At 40.7% G+C, this 19,980-nt stretch overlaps 1 long non-coding RNA gene across 1 annotated transcript in view; it reads left to right on the forward strand.

Annotated features, from left to right (window-relative positions):
* LOC140721437 (uncharacterized) overlaps positions 1 to 18,646 on the forward strand; it is a 57,468-nt gene extending 38,822 nt beyond the window's left edge. The window contains exons 3-4 of the long non-coding RNA XR_012097381.1: positions 11,972 to 12,128; positions 18,521 to 18,646. This is a non-coding gene — a long non-coding RNA (uncharacterized lncRNA). The remainder of the gene's footprint in view (positions 1 to 11,971; positions 12,129 to 18,520) is intronic.
* The last annotated feature ends 1,334 nt before the right edge of the window (positions 18,647 to 19,980 follow it).

A 19,980-nucleotide genomic window follows, 5' to 3' on the forward strand; every position in this document is an offset into this window, starting at 1 on the left:
TTATTTTTAGGTTGACTGGGCTAGGGACGTGATCTCAGAGATATCAGCGGAACTTTGGGAGGAGACGTTGTCTCGTGTTGACGCTTGTTCTATTAATTCACTCTACAGGTTAATCCAGTACAAACTGATGCTTAGATTATATTAATCAAAAACACAACTGAATTACATCTTTCCATCTGTGTCTTCAGATTGCGACAAGTGCCGCTCTGCTGAGGGCTCACTAGCTCATCTTTTCTGGTTTTGCCCTACATTATCCAACTTTTAGACTGTAATATTTGAGTGGCTCTCAAAAGCCTGTTCGAGAGATATTCAGCCCAATCACGACTTCGCCATCTTTGGATGTTCTGCAGTGGCTCTTGTGTTGCCGCACGCCATGCAGATTGTTCTGCATCCAGGAATGGCGGTGGCTTCGAAACCTATTCTTTTGACTTGAAAGTCTACTACTCCATCTAAGTTGCACACTGGCTCAAGGAGATGTTGTTTATTATACAAATGGAAACACAGCGTCTGCACAAACCCAATACACAGAATATATTTGAGAGAATATGGGGACCTTTCTTGGCTCAGTGTCATATTGCATCATGTACATAGTGATCTTGACCTGTCTAGTCCCATGAGTGGGTGTGGTGCCTAACCGGATTCCTTTATTCATTTTATTTTACATTGCTTCCGTGATACCACTATTGTACCAACTGTTTTTTTGAGAATCTGTTTATGTAACCTTGTAAATTGTCTGGCAGCCTTATGTTGTTTTGTTTTTGATTTGTTTTGTTAATGCTCCGCCAGGAGCTGTATTTCCTTTGCATTGTCTTATATGTCTTCATTATGTTTTGTCTTTGTAAAATTGAAAATTGTAAATAAAGTATTAAAAAAACCTTTTGTGTTAATTGTATGGATTTTTGCTGCTAATCGGTGAAATTCACCATGAAATTTCCGGTCACGCACCATTTTTTGGAAACGCCTGCATCTGTTATTTCATAATTCAGAGCAATTAAAATGATACCCATATTTAAGCTGAAAGGATTGCTGTAAGGTATAAGCACGCCTGGGCATGGTTTGGTTTGCTGCATGGCAGACAATAATGTTGTCTTGTTATTGATTCACTGGCTGTTTAGCCTGCAAGCAGTGCAGCTGCACAACGGCAATACCAACCCTGGAATACCAATCAGCTGCTCAGTACACATGAAGGAACACTTTTGAAATTTGGGAGTCCCGAAACACGTATAGTACAGGAACTACAACAGGAACACTATTACGATAAATACAGGTAAGTATTGGAAATACCGAGTGTTGCTGTTTCATTTGCAGTGCTAAAGAATCTCATTGCATTAAAAAGGATTGACCATTTCGTGAGCAGTAAGATCCTGGGCAGCAAGGTGTGGCAGACAAACTACTTGTAAACCCCCCAAAAAATATATTTAGCCTCGCATTCTTATAAATTTGGTCTTATGAATGCATATTGTAATCGTGATGGACAAGGACGATGAAGGATTCATATCAAACAAATATTTCCCAGAATAACAAATAGAGCGGCTAAAAAAAGCAGTTCTGGTCAATAAGCCATACACGCCATCAATGACGGACAATTAGAAGACCTTCCAGAAGAAACAGAAAAACAAAACAGCACAGCAGTCATTCAACGGTGTTGCTGAACGTGTTCCTGAGAACTACGGAATGCTAAACTACATGCAGATAGGTGATAATCACACAGAAACATAAAGGACAACATTTCACTACATGCAAGCAAAAGAAAACCTGCACGTGCTGGAAATCCGAGCAACACACACAGAATGTTGGAGGAATTTTGTAGGTTGAGTACAGACGCAGCTTCGAGACGACATCCTTGATTAGGACTGGGAAGTAAAATAAAGAGTCAGAGTTAGAAGTTGGGAAGACGGGAGGAAGAACCACAAGGTGAAAGGTTAAACCGGGTGAGGCGGGGGTCGGAAGGGGAAGGGTGTAAAAAAGACTTGAAAGATATACAGGGATCGAGAAGGTTGTGCCTGTTCAGAGAGGGTAGAAAACAATGGGAGAAAGGGAAGGAGGAGGGGCACTCAAGGGAGTTGATAGGCAGGTAAAGAGATAAGGTGAGAGAGGAAAATGGGACTGGACAATGATGACGCGTGGGAGGGACTTTACCGGAAGTTCGGGAAAACGATATTCATGCCATCAGGTTGGAGGTTACCCAGACTGAATATAAGTGTGGTTTCTCCAACCAGAGTGTGGCTTCATCAGGACAGTGGAGGAGGCCATGTGCAGACATGTCAGTATGGGAATTCCAAGTAGATTTGAAATGGGCGGCCATTGGGGGACTCCCCATTTTCTGGAGTAAGGAGCGTACGTTCTCGGTGAAGTGGTCTCCCAATGCGACGTGTCAGACTGATATACAGGAAGCAACACCGGGAGCACCAGATACAGGAGATGACCACAACGGCCTCACAGATGAAGTAGCGCTTCAGCTGGAAGGACTGTTTAAATCTTTGAATGGTAGTAAGGGAGGAAGTGTGAGAACAGTAGCATTTGTCACGTTTGCAAGGATAAGTGCCAGGACGGAGATCAAAGGGGAGAGACGAATGGGCAATGGTGTCACATAAGGACTGATTCCTGCGCTGAGGGAAAAGTAAGGAGTAGGAAAGATGCGCTTGCTGGTGAAATTCTAAAGATTCATTTTCTACACCCGCTGTTAGAGTTCTTTCCTGCAAATCGTGCCGCTGTCAGTGATGATCATGGTAAAAGGTTTCACCATGGAATTGAGTTAATGGCATCAGGGCAACTGGTATCCATCAATGCTGTCGGACTTTTTTGTTTAATTAAGCGTGAAGCTTCAGACACTGAGTACAAAGGACTATAATTAATAAAAAAAAGCATTAACCATTAATAAGCACCGATATGCCATTAAATGCTTTACATTCAATGTAAGTTATTTTCATGTTTCTCCAAATTCATACATGATACATGCAGTCTGGAATTATACTTATCTTCAATTCCAGACTTTATTTTCAAAACCACAAAACACTTCTGAGAAATAAACACTTCCGAAAACATTTTCCATCGAGTGTTATACACAACAATTAACGTTACAAATTAATGCGAATGGATTGACACAATCTTGCCCAAAAGATTTCAATGCCTTAATAGGGAGATGAAATGGATTGGATGTTGCCATTTACGCGAAGAAATATTCCCTGGTAATGACGTAACTGGTTCTTCAGTACCTGCATGATTAGTCCAACACGTGCGTCCGAGGTGGACAAATAAACGATAATGGATGCAGGAAAGTTAGTAGCCATGAAGAAATGATGGAAGTATTCCTGGAGCCTGTGGGGAATCCGTGAATGGAGAAATGCGTCTGCTACTAAAAGTTAGCAATGTTACACCTGTATTCTTACAGACTCAGAGGTTTAACCTAACGGTTGAGAATGTAACGCGTAGTTGTGTCAAATCTTTTAGAAATGGTATGCTCACCGGCAATGGCAAATCTCTCCAATACTCGACAGCGGGTTTTCATTGTGTCAAGATAGCTCCAGGTAATTACACGGGAGTCAGAAGATTTTGAATGATGGGGGAGTTAAACTCGATATTAAACTGTCACAGACGATGTGATCATAGTTTGAAACATCCTACATAATCATAGTGAATGGAATGGCATGTTTCAGTAGGAAAGTCGTCTCCTCCATTTTCTTTTCTATTATGTATTGTGATGATATGCCTGAGCGTATCTGATTCGGGTGTCACTTAGTGGAATTGATTACGTTCTTTCTAACTTCCTTCAATTAAACTGAGAGAAATGCAACATTTAAGATAAAAGAACTGCGAGATTCGAAAGTCATAAAATATCGTATAATAAGTCTGTGGCCTGGAATAGAAGCACTGGACAGCAATTTCTTTCCAAGTGGGTGCTTGCTCAGATTTATTTTTATTGTTATGACAAATGCTTAAGTCGAACACAAATATAATTTCAGAAGAATTATATCACATAGGAATTTGGAGAAACAAGAAGTTTACTTTTATTGAATATATTGTAATTATCTGCATAATGTAGCTGACAATTTGCAATAGGTAAACTAAGCTAATCTGTTTTGTTGACGGTTTTAGTTTTCATCCACACTTTAAGGATTCTTTTTTAAGGTTTTAACAATAATTAGCCAGAACCCACTGTTGGATTCTAGTTGCCTTGCCTCCCTTTCTCTGTGACTTCAACGTCTTTTCACTATGCTCGTCACTGGCTGCGCCAAGATTTGCATGGAAGAAACAAAAATGGCGATGCAGAAATTGACGTTTCAGTGACATGTTGTTCGTTCAAGCTTTCGGGTGCTTTAAGTATGTTGTTAAACAATGTGCTGCTCTGATGTTGCCATGTAATTTTTCAACAAGTGCCTTTTGAATGTTTTCCAATCCATTTTCTCTGTTCTTTAAATACATTCTTCGAATTTCCTGTCATTGGTGATCTGTTTAATTCGTCGATCAACAAAAATGTCTTCCTTAATCTTTGGATCTTTTTTTTCCAGGGAATCAACTGTCTAAAATGTCTAAACCCTTCACGGATTATATATTATTTTGGTAATCGGATGAGGCAGACTTGACGTAAATGGTTCTAAACACATATCAGTATCGTTGTTATTCTCCATTCCTGGCTCGAGTATCATGGCATCATCGTCTTCCTCATCTAGACTACATGCCTCTGGTGATTGTATTACTGGAAAACTATTGCCATGAGTCACAGGTCCGCTGGCTGAAGGGTGAAAGGCGTATTCAATTGCAGTATTGTTTTCAGCAGAGAAAAACAGTCGCAGTGATCAAACAGAAGTAGCAGTATGTCACATGATCCATCTGATTTTGCCTAGGGTGGGACAACGAATGGCGTTGACTTCCGAATGTTTCTGAGCCAAGTCTAAGATCGACAAGGCGAGTTACAAAGCAAATGTCAGATGTCCAGGATTTGTGCTAGTCACCAGTTTTACACCCTACTGATCTTTTCTTTTAATTAGAGGAGTCATGCTCTGCCTTGGAGATTTAAGCGTTTAGTCGCCAGCTATAAAGAAATAAGGACAATGGCTGTCACAAAGTTACTGAGATATCTTGGTAAAAAAGAAGTACTCCCAAAAGTACTTTTACTTTATGATGAACACACACCTTAATTGCGCACAAAGCTTCCGCATCAACATGATTATAATCCGATATACATGCAAACGCAATGCAGACAAATGTTTTTTTGCATTCTGCTTTTATAGCCTTCGTAAACCGTTCCCTTCCCTGGATGACCTGCAATGAGTACGCATGCCCAAAACTGCCTGGAGAAGACAGAGAAATGTTTAGCTATGGGGGGAACATTTTAAGTGACTTCAACTATCGATTGAAGAAAACAAATATAACAAAAGAAATTGAGCGTGTTCTGGAAATTTCATGGGGATTTTCATGTTCAGCATTACAAAATCCATCAGATACACCCAAAGTAATTCAAGAAGCAAAATCATTATTGGTTGTGCAGTATACAGTCCATGTGAATTGTGAAGTGTGGAATTTCACTGCTTCATTGACGATAGAACATAGAATATAGAATAGCACAGAACATTACAGGCCCTTCGGCCCACAAAGTACTGCCGACCCTCAAACCCTGCCTCACATACGACCCCGACCTCCACATTAAATTCCTCCATATACCTGTCTAGTAGTCTCTTAAACTTCACTAGTATATCTGCCTCCACCACTGACTCAGGCAGTACATTCCACGCACCAACCACTCTCTGAGCGAAAAACCTTCTTCTAATATCCCCCTTGAACTTTCCTCCTCTTACCTTAAAGCTATGCCCTCTTGTACTGAGCTGTGGTGCCCTGGGGAAGAGGCGCTGTCTGTCCACTCTGTCTATTTCTTTTAATATCTTGTACACCTCTATCATGTCTCCTCTCATCCTCCTTCTCTCCAAAGAGTAAATCCCTAGCTCCCTTAATATCTGATCATAATCCATACTCTCTAAACCAGGCAGTATCGTGGGAAATCTCCTCTGTACCCTTTCTAATGCTTCCACATCCTTCCTATAGTGAAGCGACCAGAACTGGGCACAGTACTCCAAGTGTGGCCTAACTAGAGTTTTATAGAGCTGCATCATTACATCGCGTCTCTTAAACTCTATCCCTCAACTTCTGAAAGCTAACACCCCATAAGCTTTCTTAACTACCCTATCCACATGTGAGGCAACTTTCAAGGATCTGTGGACATGTACCCCCATATCCCTTTGACCACCACACTACCAAGCATCCTGCCACTTACTCTGCCTAGGAATTTGTACTTCCAACGATTACCACGTCACACTTTTCCGGGTTGAACTCCATCTACCACTTCTCAACCCACCTCTGCATCCTATCAACGTCTCTCTGCAATCATCGACAATCCTCTACACTATCTACAACACCACCAACCTTTGTGTCGCCTGCAAACTTGCCAAACCACCCTTCTACCACCATTTCCAGGTCGTTAAAAAAGAATCACCAGAAGTAGAGATCCCAGAACAGATGCTTGTGGGCCACCACTAGTCACAACCCTCCAATCTGAATGTACTCCCTCCACCACGACCCTTTGCCTTCTACAGGCAAGCCAATACTAAATCCACCTAGTCAAACTTCCCTGGATCCCATGCCCTCTGACTTTATGAATAAGCCTTCCGTGTGGAACCTTGTCAAATGCCTTACTAAAATCCATATAGATCACATCCACTGCACTACCCTCATCTATATGCCTGGTCTCCTCCTCAAATAGCTCTATCAGGCTTGTTAGACACGATCTGCTCTTCACAAAGCTATGCTGACTGTCCCTGATCAGACCATGTTTCTCTAAATCTCCATAGCTTCTATCGCTAACAATCTTTTCCAACAACTTTCCCACCGCAGACGTAAGGCTCACTGGTCTATAAGTACCCGGACTATCCCTACTGCCTTTCCTGAACAAGGGGACGACATTCGCCTGCCTCCAATCCTCCGGTACCATTCCCGTGGACAACGATGACATAAAGATCCTAGCCAGAGGCTCAGCAATCTCTTCGTTTGCCTCGTGGAGCAGCCTGTGGAATATTCCGTTAGGCCCCGTGGACCTATCCGTCTTGATGTATTTTAACAACTCCAATACCTCCGCTCCCTTAATATCAACATGCTTCAGAACATCAACCTCACTCATATTGTCCTCACCGTCATCAAGTTTCATCTCACTGGTGAATACCGAAGAGAAGTATTCATTGAGGACCTCGCTCACTTCCACAGCCTCCAGGCACATCTTCCCACTTTTATCTCTAATCGGTCCTACCTTTACTCCTGTCATCCTTTTATTCTTCACATAATTGAAGAATTCCTTGGGGTTTTCCTTTACTCTACTCGCCAAGGACTTCTCATGCCCCCTTCTTTCTCTTCTCAGCCCCTTCTTAAGCTCCTTTCTTGCTACCCTATATTCCTCAATAAACCACATCTGATCCTTGCTTCCTAAACCTCATGTCTGCTGCCTTCTTTCACCTGACTAGATTTTCCACCTCACTCACTTAGCATGGTTCCTTCACCCTGTCATTCTTTATCTTCCTTACCGGGACAAATTTATCCCTGACATCCTGCAGGAGATCCTTATACATCGACCACATATCCATTGTACATTTCCCTGCAAAAACATCATCCCAATTCACACCCGCATGTTCTAGACTTATAGCCTCATAATTTGCCCTTCCCCAATTAAATTGTTTCCTGTCATCTCTTATTCTATCCTTTTCCATGATAATGCTAAAGGCCAGGGAACGGTGATCACTGTCCCCCAGATGCTCACCCGCTGACTGATCTGTGACCTGACCCGGTTCGTTACCTAATACTGGATCTAGTATGGCATTGCCCCTCGTCGGCCTGACAACATACTGTGACAGGAATCCATCCTGGACACACTTAACAAACTCTACCCCATCTAAACCCTTGGAATTAATCAAGTGCCTAGCAATATTAGGGAAGTTAAAGTCACCCATGTTAACAACTCTGTTATTTTTGCACCTTTCCAAAATCTGTCTCCCAATCTGCTCGTCGATACCTGTGCTGATACCAGGGGTCCTATAGAATACCCCCAGTACAGTAACTGCTCCCTTCCTGTTCCTGACCTCCACCCATACTGACTCAAAGGATGATCCTGCAAGATTACCCACCATTTCTGTAGCTGGAGTTGTATTCCTGACCTTCTCCGCCTCCTTCAGCCCCCCCCCCCCTCTTTATCCCTATCAAAGAACTTAAATCCAGGAATATTGAGAATCCATTCCTGCCTGGTGCCAGCCAATTCTCTGTAATGGCCACTACAGCATAATTCCGCGTATGTATCCAAGCTCTCAGTTCATCACCTTTGTTCCTGATGCTTCTTGCATTGACGTACACACACTTTAGCCCTCTTACCTTACTACCTTTACAACCTTTATTCTGCATCTCTTTCCTCAAAGCCTCTCTATATGTTATATCTGAACTTCACTCCATGTACTTCTTTCGCCGCTCAATCGCTCCGGGTCCCATCCTCCTTGCAAATTAGTTTAAACCCTCCTGAACCATGCTGGCAAAGCTACCTGCAAGGGTCTTGCTCCCACGTGAGTTCAGGTGCAACTAATCCAATCTGTACAGGTCCCACCTTCCCCAGAAGAGATCCCAATGATCCAAAAATCTAAAACCTTGCCCCCTGCACCAACTCCTCAGCCACGCATTCAACTGCCATCTCCTCCAATTCTCACCATTTCTATCACGTAGCACTTGCAGCAATCCTGAGAACGCCACCCTTGAGGTCCTGTTCTTCAGCCTTCTGCCTAGTTCCCGAAGCTCACACTTCAGAACCTCATCCCTCTTCCTGCCTATGTAGTTGGTACCAACATGAGTCTCGACTTCTGGTTGCTTTCCCTCTCGTACCAGGATGTCATGCACCCGGTCAGAGACATCCCGGACCCTGGCGCACGGGAGGCAACAAACCATGCGGGCGTCCTTCTCTTGTCCAGAAAATCTCCTGTCTGCTCCCCTGACTATAAAGTCTTCAATGACGATAGCTCTCCTCTTCTCCGTCCCACCCATCTGCACCACAGGGTCTGACTCAGTGCCAAAGGCCCTGCCACCGTGTCTCAAACCTAGTCGGTCGTCAACAGTATCCAGGACGGTAAACTTATTAATCAGGGGAATGGCTACAGGGGTGCTCTGCACTATCTGTCTACTCTCCTTCGCTTTCCCCCCTCGGACTGTCACCCAACAACCAGCTTCCGGCAGCCTAAGTCTGACTACCTCCCTGTAGCTCTCATCTATGACTGCCTCATTCTCCGTTATGAGTCGAAGATCATCCAGCTGCTGCTCCAGATTCCTCACACGGTCTTCCAGATTGCCCAGCTCCGTTCCCTTCTGGCAGATGTGACTGCGGGAGAGAGGAGTTCGCCCAAGACTGCCGCATCTCAGAGGAGAGGCACACCACTGTCTCAGGAGGCATTGTAAAGACTATTGGGGAACAAACTCGTACTCCGCTTCTTCTCGTCGAAGTCTCTTGAGTCAAAGCCTCAAATCTCCACTCCTTCACTGGCCGCTTTCCACGATGGACGGTGGTGAACCAATAGTTGTAGCAACAAAATGAAGTCCAATAGCAATCAAATCAAATCATAATTCTTATTGATTTACTCATTTATTTATTTAGATGGTGGACAATGGAACGGAGCCGAAGCACCCAGATAAAGTCCACCCGGTTGCGGGGAGAAACTACAAAATCTAAACAGGCAGTGGCGGGAATTGAACCTGGGTGTCCTGTACTGTAAAGCATTGCGTAAACTACTATGTCATTCCGTACCATCCGTCATTTTGTCAGAGTTTATCTTACTTTTGTCAATAAATTAATTCGGGAGAAACAGTAACTTCTGATGTGAAACTGAATTGATTGTTTTAGGGATGAATACAAAACTGCCGGTGATTTGCTGAAAGAACTGGCAAATGCAAACAATGCTAATATGAGAAAACATGCAAAGCCTAAGTAGCGACGTTGAAAAAAGTAGTACCGAAAAATCTTACCCTTTACACAGCTGGTTGTATCAGACAGACGTGTTGGTTATATAAATTAGTTGCAGATCTGGGTGAAGAAGCGGGTGTGCAATACGGTGAAACGTGAGATCTTGCAGTTTTGCAGATCCAACGTAAAGGGGCAGTATAAGGTTAATGGTCCGATCACTAATAGTCATGATGCATGGAAGCTCTTGCAGCTCAAGTCCTGAAAGTGACATAATATGCAGTAAATTGGTCGTAGAAAGATACGTTATTGATTTCGTTGTCACAATAGCATTAGGTGCACGGATATAATAATTTTAAAAGTGAAGCATGAAAGAATTAATAAAGAAGTTATCGCAAACAATCTGAAAGTTGGGCCCATCATTCCCCCGGCCATAGCTGAGTCATCATTGTTTTTTTTTTCCTCTGTTTCCTCCTCAACTGGGTTTCAGGAGGATATAGAAAAAAAATAGAACAGTCATGATTGAATGGCGGAGCAGAGTCGCTGGTCAGATGGCCTAATTCTGCTCCTATCTCATATGGTCTTATTATAGAACCTTATCACCAAGGGTATGAATGACCTTATATAGCGCTCTTTGGACTAGCGCAGTTACCGTCGTCTATTACAAAAAAAAGTGCTTCTCTGTACAGCCAAAGTGGCATACAGAGGGTGAGAAACATCGTCGAGAATTGCCAAGGTTTCCATACTGTCATTTGTTCTACTATAGCCTCCACCGGGTACAGTTGGACTTATAAAAGAGCTAGAATCAGATTATTGAGCTGGTTGGCATCACCCGTGTTGATGCCATTGTCCCAGCAGTCCATCGTACAGAAGATTATACTGAAGAGAACAGACTGGTGGAACATGTTAAAGAGAGGCCTGCATATTCCAAAGGAACCGTCTTCTCGGAAGTTGAGGCGACTCTGGACGTTCTCTGAGTTGGCGCTCCGCTCAATCTGTCAACCAGATGCACCCACGGGTGTTTGCATGTCTCCAGCACATCCACATCATCAACATCAACAGTAAAAAGAAGCAGTGCAGGCTCGGTCTTTCTAAAGTCCATCACCCACCCCCTTGTCTTGCTCATGTTGAGCTGCCGATGATTCAACTTGCACCATTTAACAAAGTTCTCCACCAGTTCCCTGTATCAGCAGCATGTTGCAGTTATATAAAAGTTATATAAAATTTAAGATGGATTCGCAGCATAAAACAGTCTTTGTCAAGGAATTATGAGGAATATGACGGTGTTGGAAGGGATACGAAGAAGTTTAACGGGTTTATGACTGGATGAGAGAGTTGGTGCAAGAAGGAAATTTTGTAAAACTTTGTTTTCAGAAGAGCGGTACAGACTGAAGGGACCATGATTGCAAGTTTAACAATCATGAAAGTTACAATATATATGGAGTTAACAGACCTTAAGTTTTTCCCAGGTTTCAATTACCCAATACCATGGGCAAGTATTACTTAATGCCGAGTAATCTGAAAGGAGATATGCAGAAAAAATATGCAGAATGGTGGGTGTTTACAATGCGATGCCAGTAGTGGTAATGGAGGCAAATAGTGTTTAAGTACCTCGTTGCAAGTCGCATGACTTCGTAGAGAATTGTGCTGTATGGATACTTTAGAGCAGGAATGTAATTTTAATTAGGTATTTAATAACGATTAAATGTTTCTGCAAATCTTCATTTGTCAAAGGTCCTGCCGTTGTGCAGTACTCGTTTACATACTTAATATCTTACAGAATGAACCACAGTTTTTTCTTATACAAACATGTATAGATATCGATTAGGTTCCCATCGTCACTATGTGCCTAATCTATCTGCCGTTCATCAAGTGGTTTAGAAGAGGGTATTTGTACGCAATCCGCTGGAATGTGCGATAAGTATGATTTATTATCGGCAAAACTCTAAAGACTGCTCTGCATTATAGTGACCTGTCATATTTTGTACTTGGCACTTTTGACAGATATACCGAAAAAAGAGAATGCTTGAGATCTACTTCACCGTTCTGATGGTAACAGTTGCACATACATTTCTGAATTTTACGCCTGATCATGCAAGATACGGAGTTAAAGTGACAAGCTCAGGAGGCCATGTTGACAGCAATAAATGTGATCTGAGAGGTAAGTACAACATTTATCCGAATCTGGTAGATGCAGAAATTCCACAGGACAGTTTGTAACATATGAAAAGTGTTTGATGTCTTTGGACCTATACTCACTAGAGTTCAGAAGAACGAGGGCTGACCTAATTGAAACTTTTCGAAAAGTGCAAGGCCTTGGTAGGGTGGATGTGCAGAGGACGTTTCCTACGGTGCGTGTATTAGACGATACAGCCTCAGAATGCAGGGGCATCCTTTCAGAACGGCATAAGGAGGAATTTATTTCACCAGAGATTGGTGAATCTCTTGAATCCGTTGCCACCAGCTACTGAGGAGGCCACCTCTTTATGTTATTTAGGGCAGAACTTTATTGATACTTGACCAGTTTGGGCATGAACGACGCAATGCAAAAGGAGGAGATTGGGCTGGGGGGAAACTGGATCAGCCATGATGAAACGGCTGAGCAGACTCGGCAGTCAAAATGGCCTAATTCTTCTATTTCGGTTGGGCTTATGGTCTCAGGTAAAGGGCAATTAATCATTTCGACCAAGGCTTGTGCATTTATCACCCTTAAATCACCTCCACCACACAATTACAGTTTATCGTAAGTTTTTATTTCAACAAGAAGGTTGCATTGGTTTTCTTACACCTAACCTGTTTGTTGTCATTATTCGACATGACAAAGGTTGAAGTCGTTGAACTGTCCCTTAATATAAAGAACATTGGTCGTCCCAATAATGAATGTGGAGACATTTCGGAGTGGTTCATGTTTCATTTCCACTTCCATAAATTCATGTCTATTTTGAAGAGCCTTTTACTGCTCCTGCTCTTAAATATATTAACAACATCAATAAAAGTCCACACTATACCCTCCTTCAGAAATCGCAGGAACACACTTAGACTCTGAGATGTTAAAACGGTTGTATGTTAAGGAATTAATGCATATACTCACTGGCCACATTATTGTGTAGCTATTCCCCTAAATAAATTGGCCAGTAAGTTTGCCCAGGGTAATTGGTGTCGCCCATCCGCTTCTTGTTGAGATGTTTTATGCATTCCGAGATGCTCTTCTGCGCTGCACTGTCCTACCTCGTGCTCAGTTGAGTTAATGTCGCCTTCCAGTTACCTTTAACCACTGAGACGTTCTGAAAAGGGATGTTGTCTTTTGAGAACTCACCAGAGCAGGGAGGTGTGGATTGAAGCATATGGAAAGATCTGTCGAACTATACAATGGAAGCGGCAACATACAGAATTTGCAAAAATCACAATCATTTGGTTCAATGCAACATATTTCAATTCCATAATCTGCCGATTTATTCACAGCCACTCACTGGATGTTTCCTTTTATGTTCATGTCAATGGAGAGAAATAACAACTTAGTCATGTGGGAATAAAGCTTACACACACTCTTCTGAATAAAGTACCAAGTAACAACAACATCCTCAGATCTCCAGCATCTGCAGATTTTCTCGTGTTTCTGTTGCATCTAATCGCTCTAGGTTCCATTTATTCCCCTAGTGTGATCCGTTTAAAGCAGGATCAGGAATTGTACGTGAACAAATATGCATACTAAATCATGAACACATTACAACTCACAAGAGAGAGTTGTTATCATTGCTCAACGAGGACGTATTCAAGCTGAAAACTATATAACGAAAGATATGATGCAAAAAGCTCGGAGGGAAGGATAAACAAATATAAAGAGACAGAAAATGAAAGAAATATAGAGAGGGGAAGAAATGGAAGAAATTAGAAATTACGTATGAAAGAAATAAGTGTATAAGAAAACCAATAACTAGGTTTACAGGACTTCTGACCGAATGGACATATTGTTTATATGATCTAAATTCATAGTTCAAAGAACAAAGTCTTTCTATGGAAACAAAGAACACAAAGTGACGAATATTTAATACTCCCTGACGCTGGTACAATTTATTGCTCAATAACGAACTGTCATTTATGTCGAAGGAATAAAGCGAAATATATGGTGAATCAAAGACAAATAGAGATGAGGAAAAAGAAGGAAAATGAAAAAGAATGTTAAAATACAAGAATGAAATAAAGAAAGAAAAAGTGAAGGGAATTCACAAGAAATAAAGAAATATAATTGCAAATAAATAGACTTACAGACCACTTCAATAAGTGAACTTGGCCTACATATGAAACCTCTGCGGTGACAAGGAACATATTAAAGATGAAGATGTAAAAACTTCTTTGGTTGGAGATTCATCGGTTAAATACACTTAGTAGATGAAGCATAAAATGGCCCTTCGGCCCAGGTGATCGATTGTGTTTGACATTTCTCTGTAAACGAGATGTATATCCATATTTCTGCATACGCCTCTAAAGTTTACTATCACTTTATCTGTTAAAATGTCTTCAGTGTTGTTAATATAGCTGTCTCTATGACTTCCTTGAGTAGAATATTTAGATGCAGTGTGGGTCCCATTCACAGCTGCTATTACGTCACAGAAATCTATGAAATCTATTGCCTGTCCCCTTAATTATCGCCACTTTAGTTGTTGACTCCACAGCTGCAGGGAATAAAAAAAAACACTGAGAAAGTTTAACTTACCTATAGACTACGTTCTTTGTCTTAATGAAGAACTCAGCAGCAGCGTTTTGAATGATGGCAAGTGTTAAATACGTTAGATACAAGGCGGCATGGTTCGTTGTGCTGGAAGAGAACTCATGGCGTTCTATCTCAAAAAAAATGTTCTGTATCCAAACAGGGGCTTTGATCATTGTGGAGTGTTTTATAATATTACTTATAACTTTTTGAAGTTTCCTTCAAAAATAGCCTTTTGTCAAACTATCCCTGGAAAGGGCTGCCGTTCCTCAGAATATTTCATTTTTTCTCCTCATTTAGTATGACGATTTGGCACCGCTATCACTTGCATACAAAACGCTTTTTGCAAATGTTGCTTTCCATTAATTCATGCTCTATTCGAATCTTTTCGAGCTGGTATGGGCTCGGCATGTTGCAAGCCGTCTGAAGTTGTTAAAGTTTATGTGGACCAAGGAAAAATCCGAGAACTAGCTACACTAGTAGATCCACTAATCTACGCAGGGGGTCGGAGAAGAAACGGTATGTATAAATTTTAGAAGCATTGGAGCATTTCAGAAAGTTTTGAGAAGTCAAATCAAAATGGAAGTTTGTTTAGAACTGTCCATCCAAGACGTGAATGTGTAAATTGCATCAGATAGGTTAAACATTTTACTTTCTTTGTTTTATAAAATCGGAAATCTGGAAACCAAGATTTCTTTGCACTCTAAAACTTTAAAAGAAATTTGTGACAGTATAAAGGGAAAGGGATAAAATCCTCACACACACGATTCTAAATGAAACGACAATACATCACTTTCTGCCCCGTTAATCAATTTACTTTATGAACAGGAATTCTGACATATATATACATATATATATTTAACAAAGTGATGAAGATACTATAACTCCCTGATGCTGCATCAAATCGTGACTGACTGAGGTTATAATTATTCTGGAAGGTATGAAATGGAAGATGATAATGGAAGGAAGTAAGGATACAATTAAATAAAATAAAAGAATATGAAAGCAATATGGAGGAAAGGAATGAGCGAATATAATAAATAAAGACATATATAATGAAATATACATCATAGAAATTTACGTGTAAATGAATTAATAGATTTGAAGCACTTTTGCTGGAATGAACATTGCCTTTATGTGAACAGTCTGAGGGGAAAAAGGATAATATTAAATGTTAACAAGGCACATTTTTGGTTTTGGAGACATAGGAATAGAGCATCGAATGTCCGTTCGACCCAGGTGATCCACTGGTTTTAATAAATCCATGTAAACTAAGTGGAAATCTAAATTTTGCCTTCTACCTCTACATGTAGTGGTTCAAAAAACTAAATACTTTATAAAGTATTTGAAGGTTATGAGGAAAAAAGTGAAAAGCATCAGTCAGTTTCGCTGGAAAATCGAGAATTCTATGCAGTGTGAAATAAGTAATGGTACCTGGTACTTTGTAAAGCACTGGAGTACTGCATAATGTTAAGATGAGTTCACAGAATATGACAGATGGTTGAGAAGTCACTTCCCACCTTCAATGAAAATGTGAACTGTATTGGAAATGCTGACACTACTGTAGATATAAATATACAAGCTCATGAATACTCAAATATCTTTGCTGCTTCAACTTACTCCTAATGAAGAAGTTGTTAATTTGCGATTGCGGAATCGATAGGCAAATTCAAGAAAAAAAGAAGGAAAGTTGAAAAGAGGGAAGGTAAGAAGGAAGATGCAGGGCTGTAACTTAGATGGAAAAAATATATATGCAAAAAAACAGATAGGTTTACACGGTTATTTGGATTATCCATCAGTGATAATAATCAGCTAGTCATAGTTAGAATCCATGTTGAACGACAGTACTTTTATTGTTTCCGTTCAGTTGCACTTGAATTCACAGAACCAAGCGTGCACACCTCCTCACTTTCCCCGACCCTCCTTAAACAGTCACAGTATGGCAAAGGTAATATCTGGGAAAGGATTATTTGCTGGCCAGGAGTACCTTGTGCTCTCGATATAATCTCCATTTCTCCAACGCCGAGGTCCTCCACATCCATGATAATTCATTTCCGGGAAGATGACACGCCGATACATTTGAAACCTCTGATGTTTTACTCTTCCCTGAGCATTTCAAGGTCACTTGACTGACCTGATACACCTTCTTACTAACTCTAGTCCAGGGTTACAGTCAATACTGTTCAATGTCATTTCTCCTCAGCGTCAGGACTTTAGTTGATTTCCGCTCTCACTGATTTAATCCAGACAATCTAAGCGACTCAGACATGCCACTAACGAGATAACAAATTGCTCCTCCTGCAAGCCTGCCACTTTACCTAATATACAGCTATTTTTATGAGAATGATCAAAGGTTATTGATAGAAATTGTTGTGTCAACATCCATTGCTCTAACTGATTTATCGCAGAGCTATAATCATTTCCTAAACCGTTCCCAAAATGGCGGCTACAAGGACAGTCTCACGAAATGGCTGCCTCCATTCCTCTTTGCCGATTGTCATTTTTGTGGCGTGCATGATAATTTAGCGGTGAGTACAACTCCAATACAGAGTTTGGCGTTGGATTCAGAACAAATCTGTAACAAGTTTGCACGCCCTTACCCGGAGCCTGTGGATCTTCTCAGGATGTTCTGATTCCCTCCACTGTGCAGAGACGTGCCGGTCAGTAGGTTAATTAGCCACTCTAAATCAGCTAGTAAGGTAAGGCAAGGCAAGGCATGTTTATTTGTCTGGCACTTTTCACACAAGACAGTACAAGTTACTTTACAGTATATAAATATATCATATCAAATTTGAGAGAATATGAAGAGAGTAAACTCACGCATAAAAATAAAGAAATACAAGCTACAGTGTAGGAGATTCTGATTAAAAGCTAAAGCGCGAAGACAAGTTTTACGTCTCGACTTAACTGAGCTTGAAGTGGGGGCAGAATAATGGTATCTGGAAGGTTATTTTAGGTATGTGAAGAATAATAACTAAGCGCTGCTTCACCATCTTTAGTTTTGACCGTGGGGACCCGCCCCAGACGACTTGTAGTTTCATAATGCAGCAAGAGTTCGGAGATGTATTTTGACCCGAGACTGCTTTCTGCTTCATAAACCAGCAAAAATAATATTTTAAAGCCCATCCTCTGATGGACGTGAAACGTTATTTGTCTTATGAATAACTTAGCAGCAGCGTTTTGAATGATGGCAAGTGTTAAATACAAACAACAACACACACAAAATGCTGGTGGAACGCAGCACGCCGGGCAGCATCTATAAGGAGAAGCCCTGTCGACGTTTCGGGCCGAGACCCTTCGTCAGGACAGCCACATGAACTATCTCCTATCATTTCGCATTTCCCCCTCCACCCACTCCATTCAAATCTCTTAGTATACTTCCTTTCAGTTAGTTCTGACGAAAGGTCTCGGCCCGAAACGTCGACAGTGCTTCTGCTTATAGATGCTGCTTGGCCAGCATTTTGTGTGTGTTGTTTGTAGAATTTCCAGCATCTGCAGATTTCCTCGTGTTTGAAGTGTTAAATACGTTGTTTACAAGCCGGCATGTCGCGATGGGCTTGAAGAGAAGGCACGGCATTGTATCTCTAAATGCATAAATGTTTTGTATCGAAACAGTGGCTTTGATCATCTTGGAGTTTTTATATTACTTACAGCATTTTAAAAAATTCCTTCAAAAATAGCCTTTTGTCAAACTATCCCTGGAAAGGGCTGCCGTTCCTCAGAATATTTCATTATTTCTCCTTATTTAGTATGACGATTCGGCATCGCTATCATTTGCATACAAAATGCGATTTGCTAATGTTGCTTCCCATTAATTCGTGCTCTATTCAAAACTTTTCGAGCAGGTATGGACCCGTCATGTTACGTGCAGCTTGAAGTTGTTAAACGTTATGTGGACCAAGGAAAAATCCATGAACTGGGTACGCTAGTAGATCCAGAAATCTACGCAGGGAGTCGAAGAAGAAGCGGTAAGTAGAAATTTCAGAAACATTACAGCACCTCAGAAAGTTTTGAGAAGTCAAATGAAAATGGCAGTTTGTTTACCACTGTCCCTCCCAGACGTGAATATGTAAACTGCATCAGATACGTTGAAAACATTACTTGTTTTATTTTATAAAATCAGAAATCCTGAAAACAAGATTTTTTGCTCTCTGAAAATTTTTAAAGAAATTTATGAGAGTATAAAGGGAGTGTAATAAAAACCTCACACGCACATTTCTGAATGAAAGGACAATTAATCACTCTCTGTCCTGTTAATTAACTTACTTTATGAATAGGAATTCTGAGAGAAAAAAATATTTATTTACAAAGTGATGAAAGCATTATAAATCCCTGATGCTGCACAAATCGTGTCTCAGTGAGGTTGTCATTAATCTGGAAGGTATGAAATGGAAGACGATAATGGAAGGAAGGATACAATTAAATAAAAATAAAGAGAATATGCAATGAATATGTCGGGAAGGAATGAACGAATACAATAAATAAAGACATAAATAATGAAGTATACGTGATAGAAATTTAAGTGCAAATGAATTAATGATTTGAAGGAGTTTTGATGGAATGAACATTGCCTTTATGTGAATAGTCTGAGGTAAAGGTGATAATATTAAAGCTTAACAAGGCACAGATTTGCTTTTGGAGTAATCGGAATAGAACATCGAATGTCCCTTTGGCCCAGGTGACCCATTGATTTTAATAAATCCATGTAAACTAAGTTTAAGTTTATATTTTTTCCGTACACCTCTACATGTAGTGGCTCAGGAAACTAAATGCTTTATAAAGTGTTTGAAGGTTATGAGGAACAAAGGGGAAAGCAACAAAAAGTTACGCTAAAAGATCGAAAAATCTATGCAGGGAATGACAGAAGTAATGGTACCTGGTACTTTGTAAAACACTGGAGTACTTCATAATGTTAAAATGAATTCAAATAATATGACACAGATGGTTAAGGAGTAAATTCCCACCTTCGTTGAAAATGTGAGCTCTATTTGAAATGTTGAAAATACTGTAGATATAAATATGCAAGCCCATGAATACTCAAATGTATTTGCTGCTTCAACTTATTCCTCAAGGAAGAAGTTGTCCATTTGCAATTACAGAATTGATAGGCATAATGAAGAAAGAAAGAAAGAAAGAAAGAAAGAAAGAAAGAAAGTTGAACTAAGGGAAGGCAAGAACGAAGATACAGGGTTGCAGCGGAGGTGTGAAGGAAGAAAATATATGTGCAAAAAAACAGCTAGATTTACACGGTTATAGGGATTATCCATCAGTGATAATAATCAGCTAGTCACAGTCAGAAACCCTA

The sequence above is a fragment of the Hemitrygon akajei genome, unplaced genomic scaffold, assembly GCF_048418815.1.
Source record: "Hemitrygon akajei unplaced genomic scaffold, sHemAka1.3 Scf000055, whole genome shotgun sequence".
NCBI classification, from domain to species: Eukaryota; Metazoa; Chordata; class Chondrichthyes; order Myliobatiformes; family Dasyatidae; genus Hemitrygon; species Hemitrygon akajei.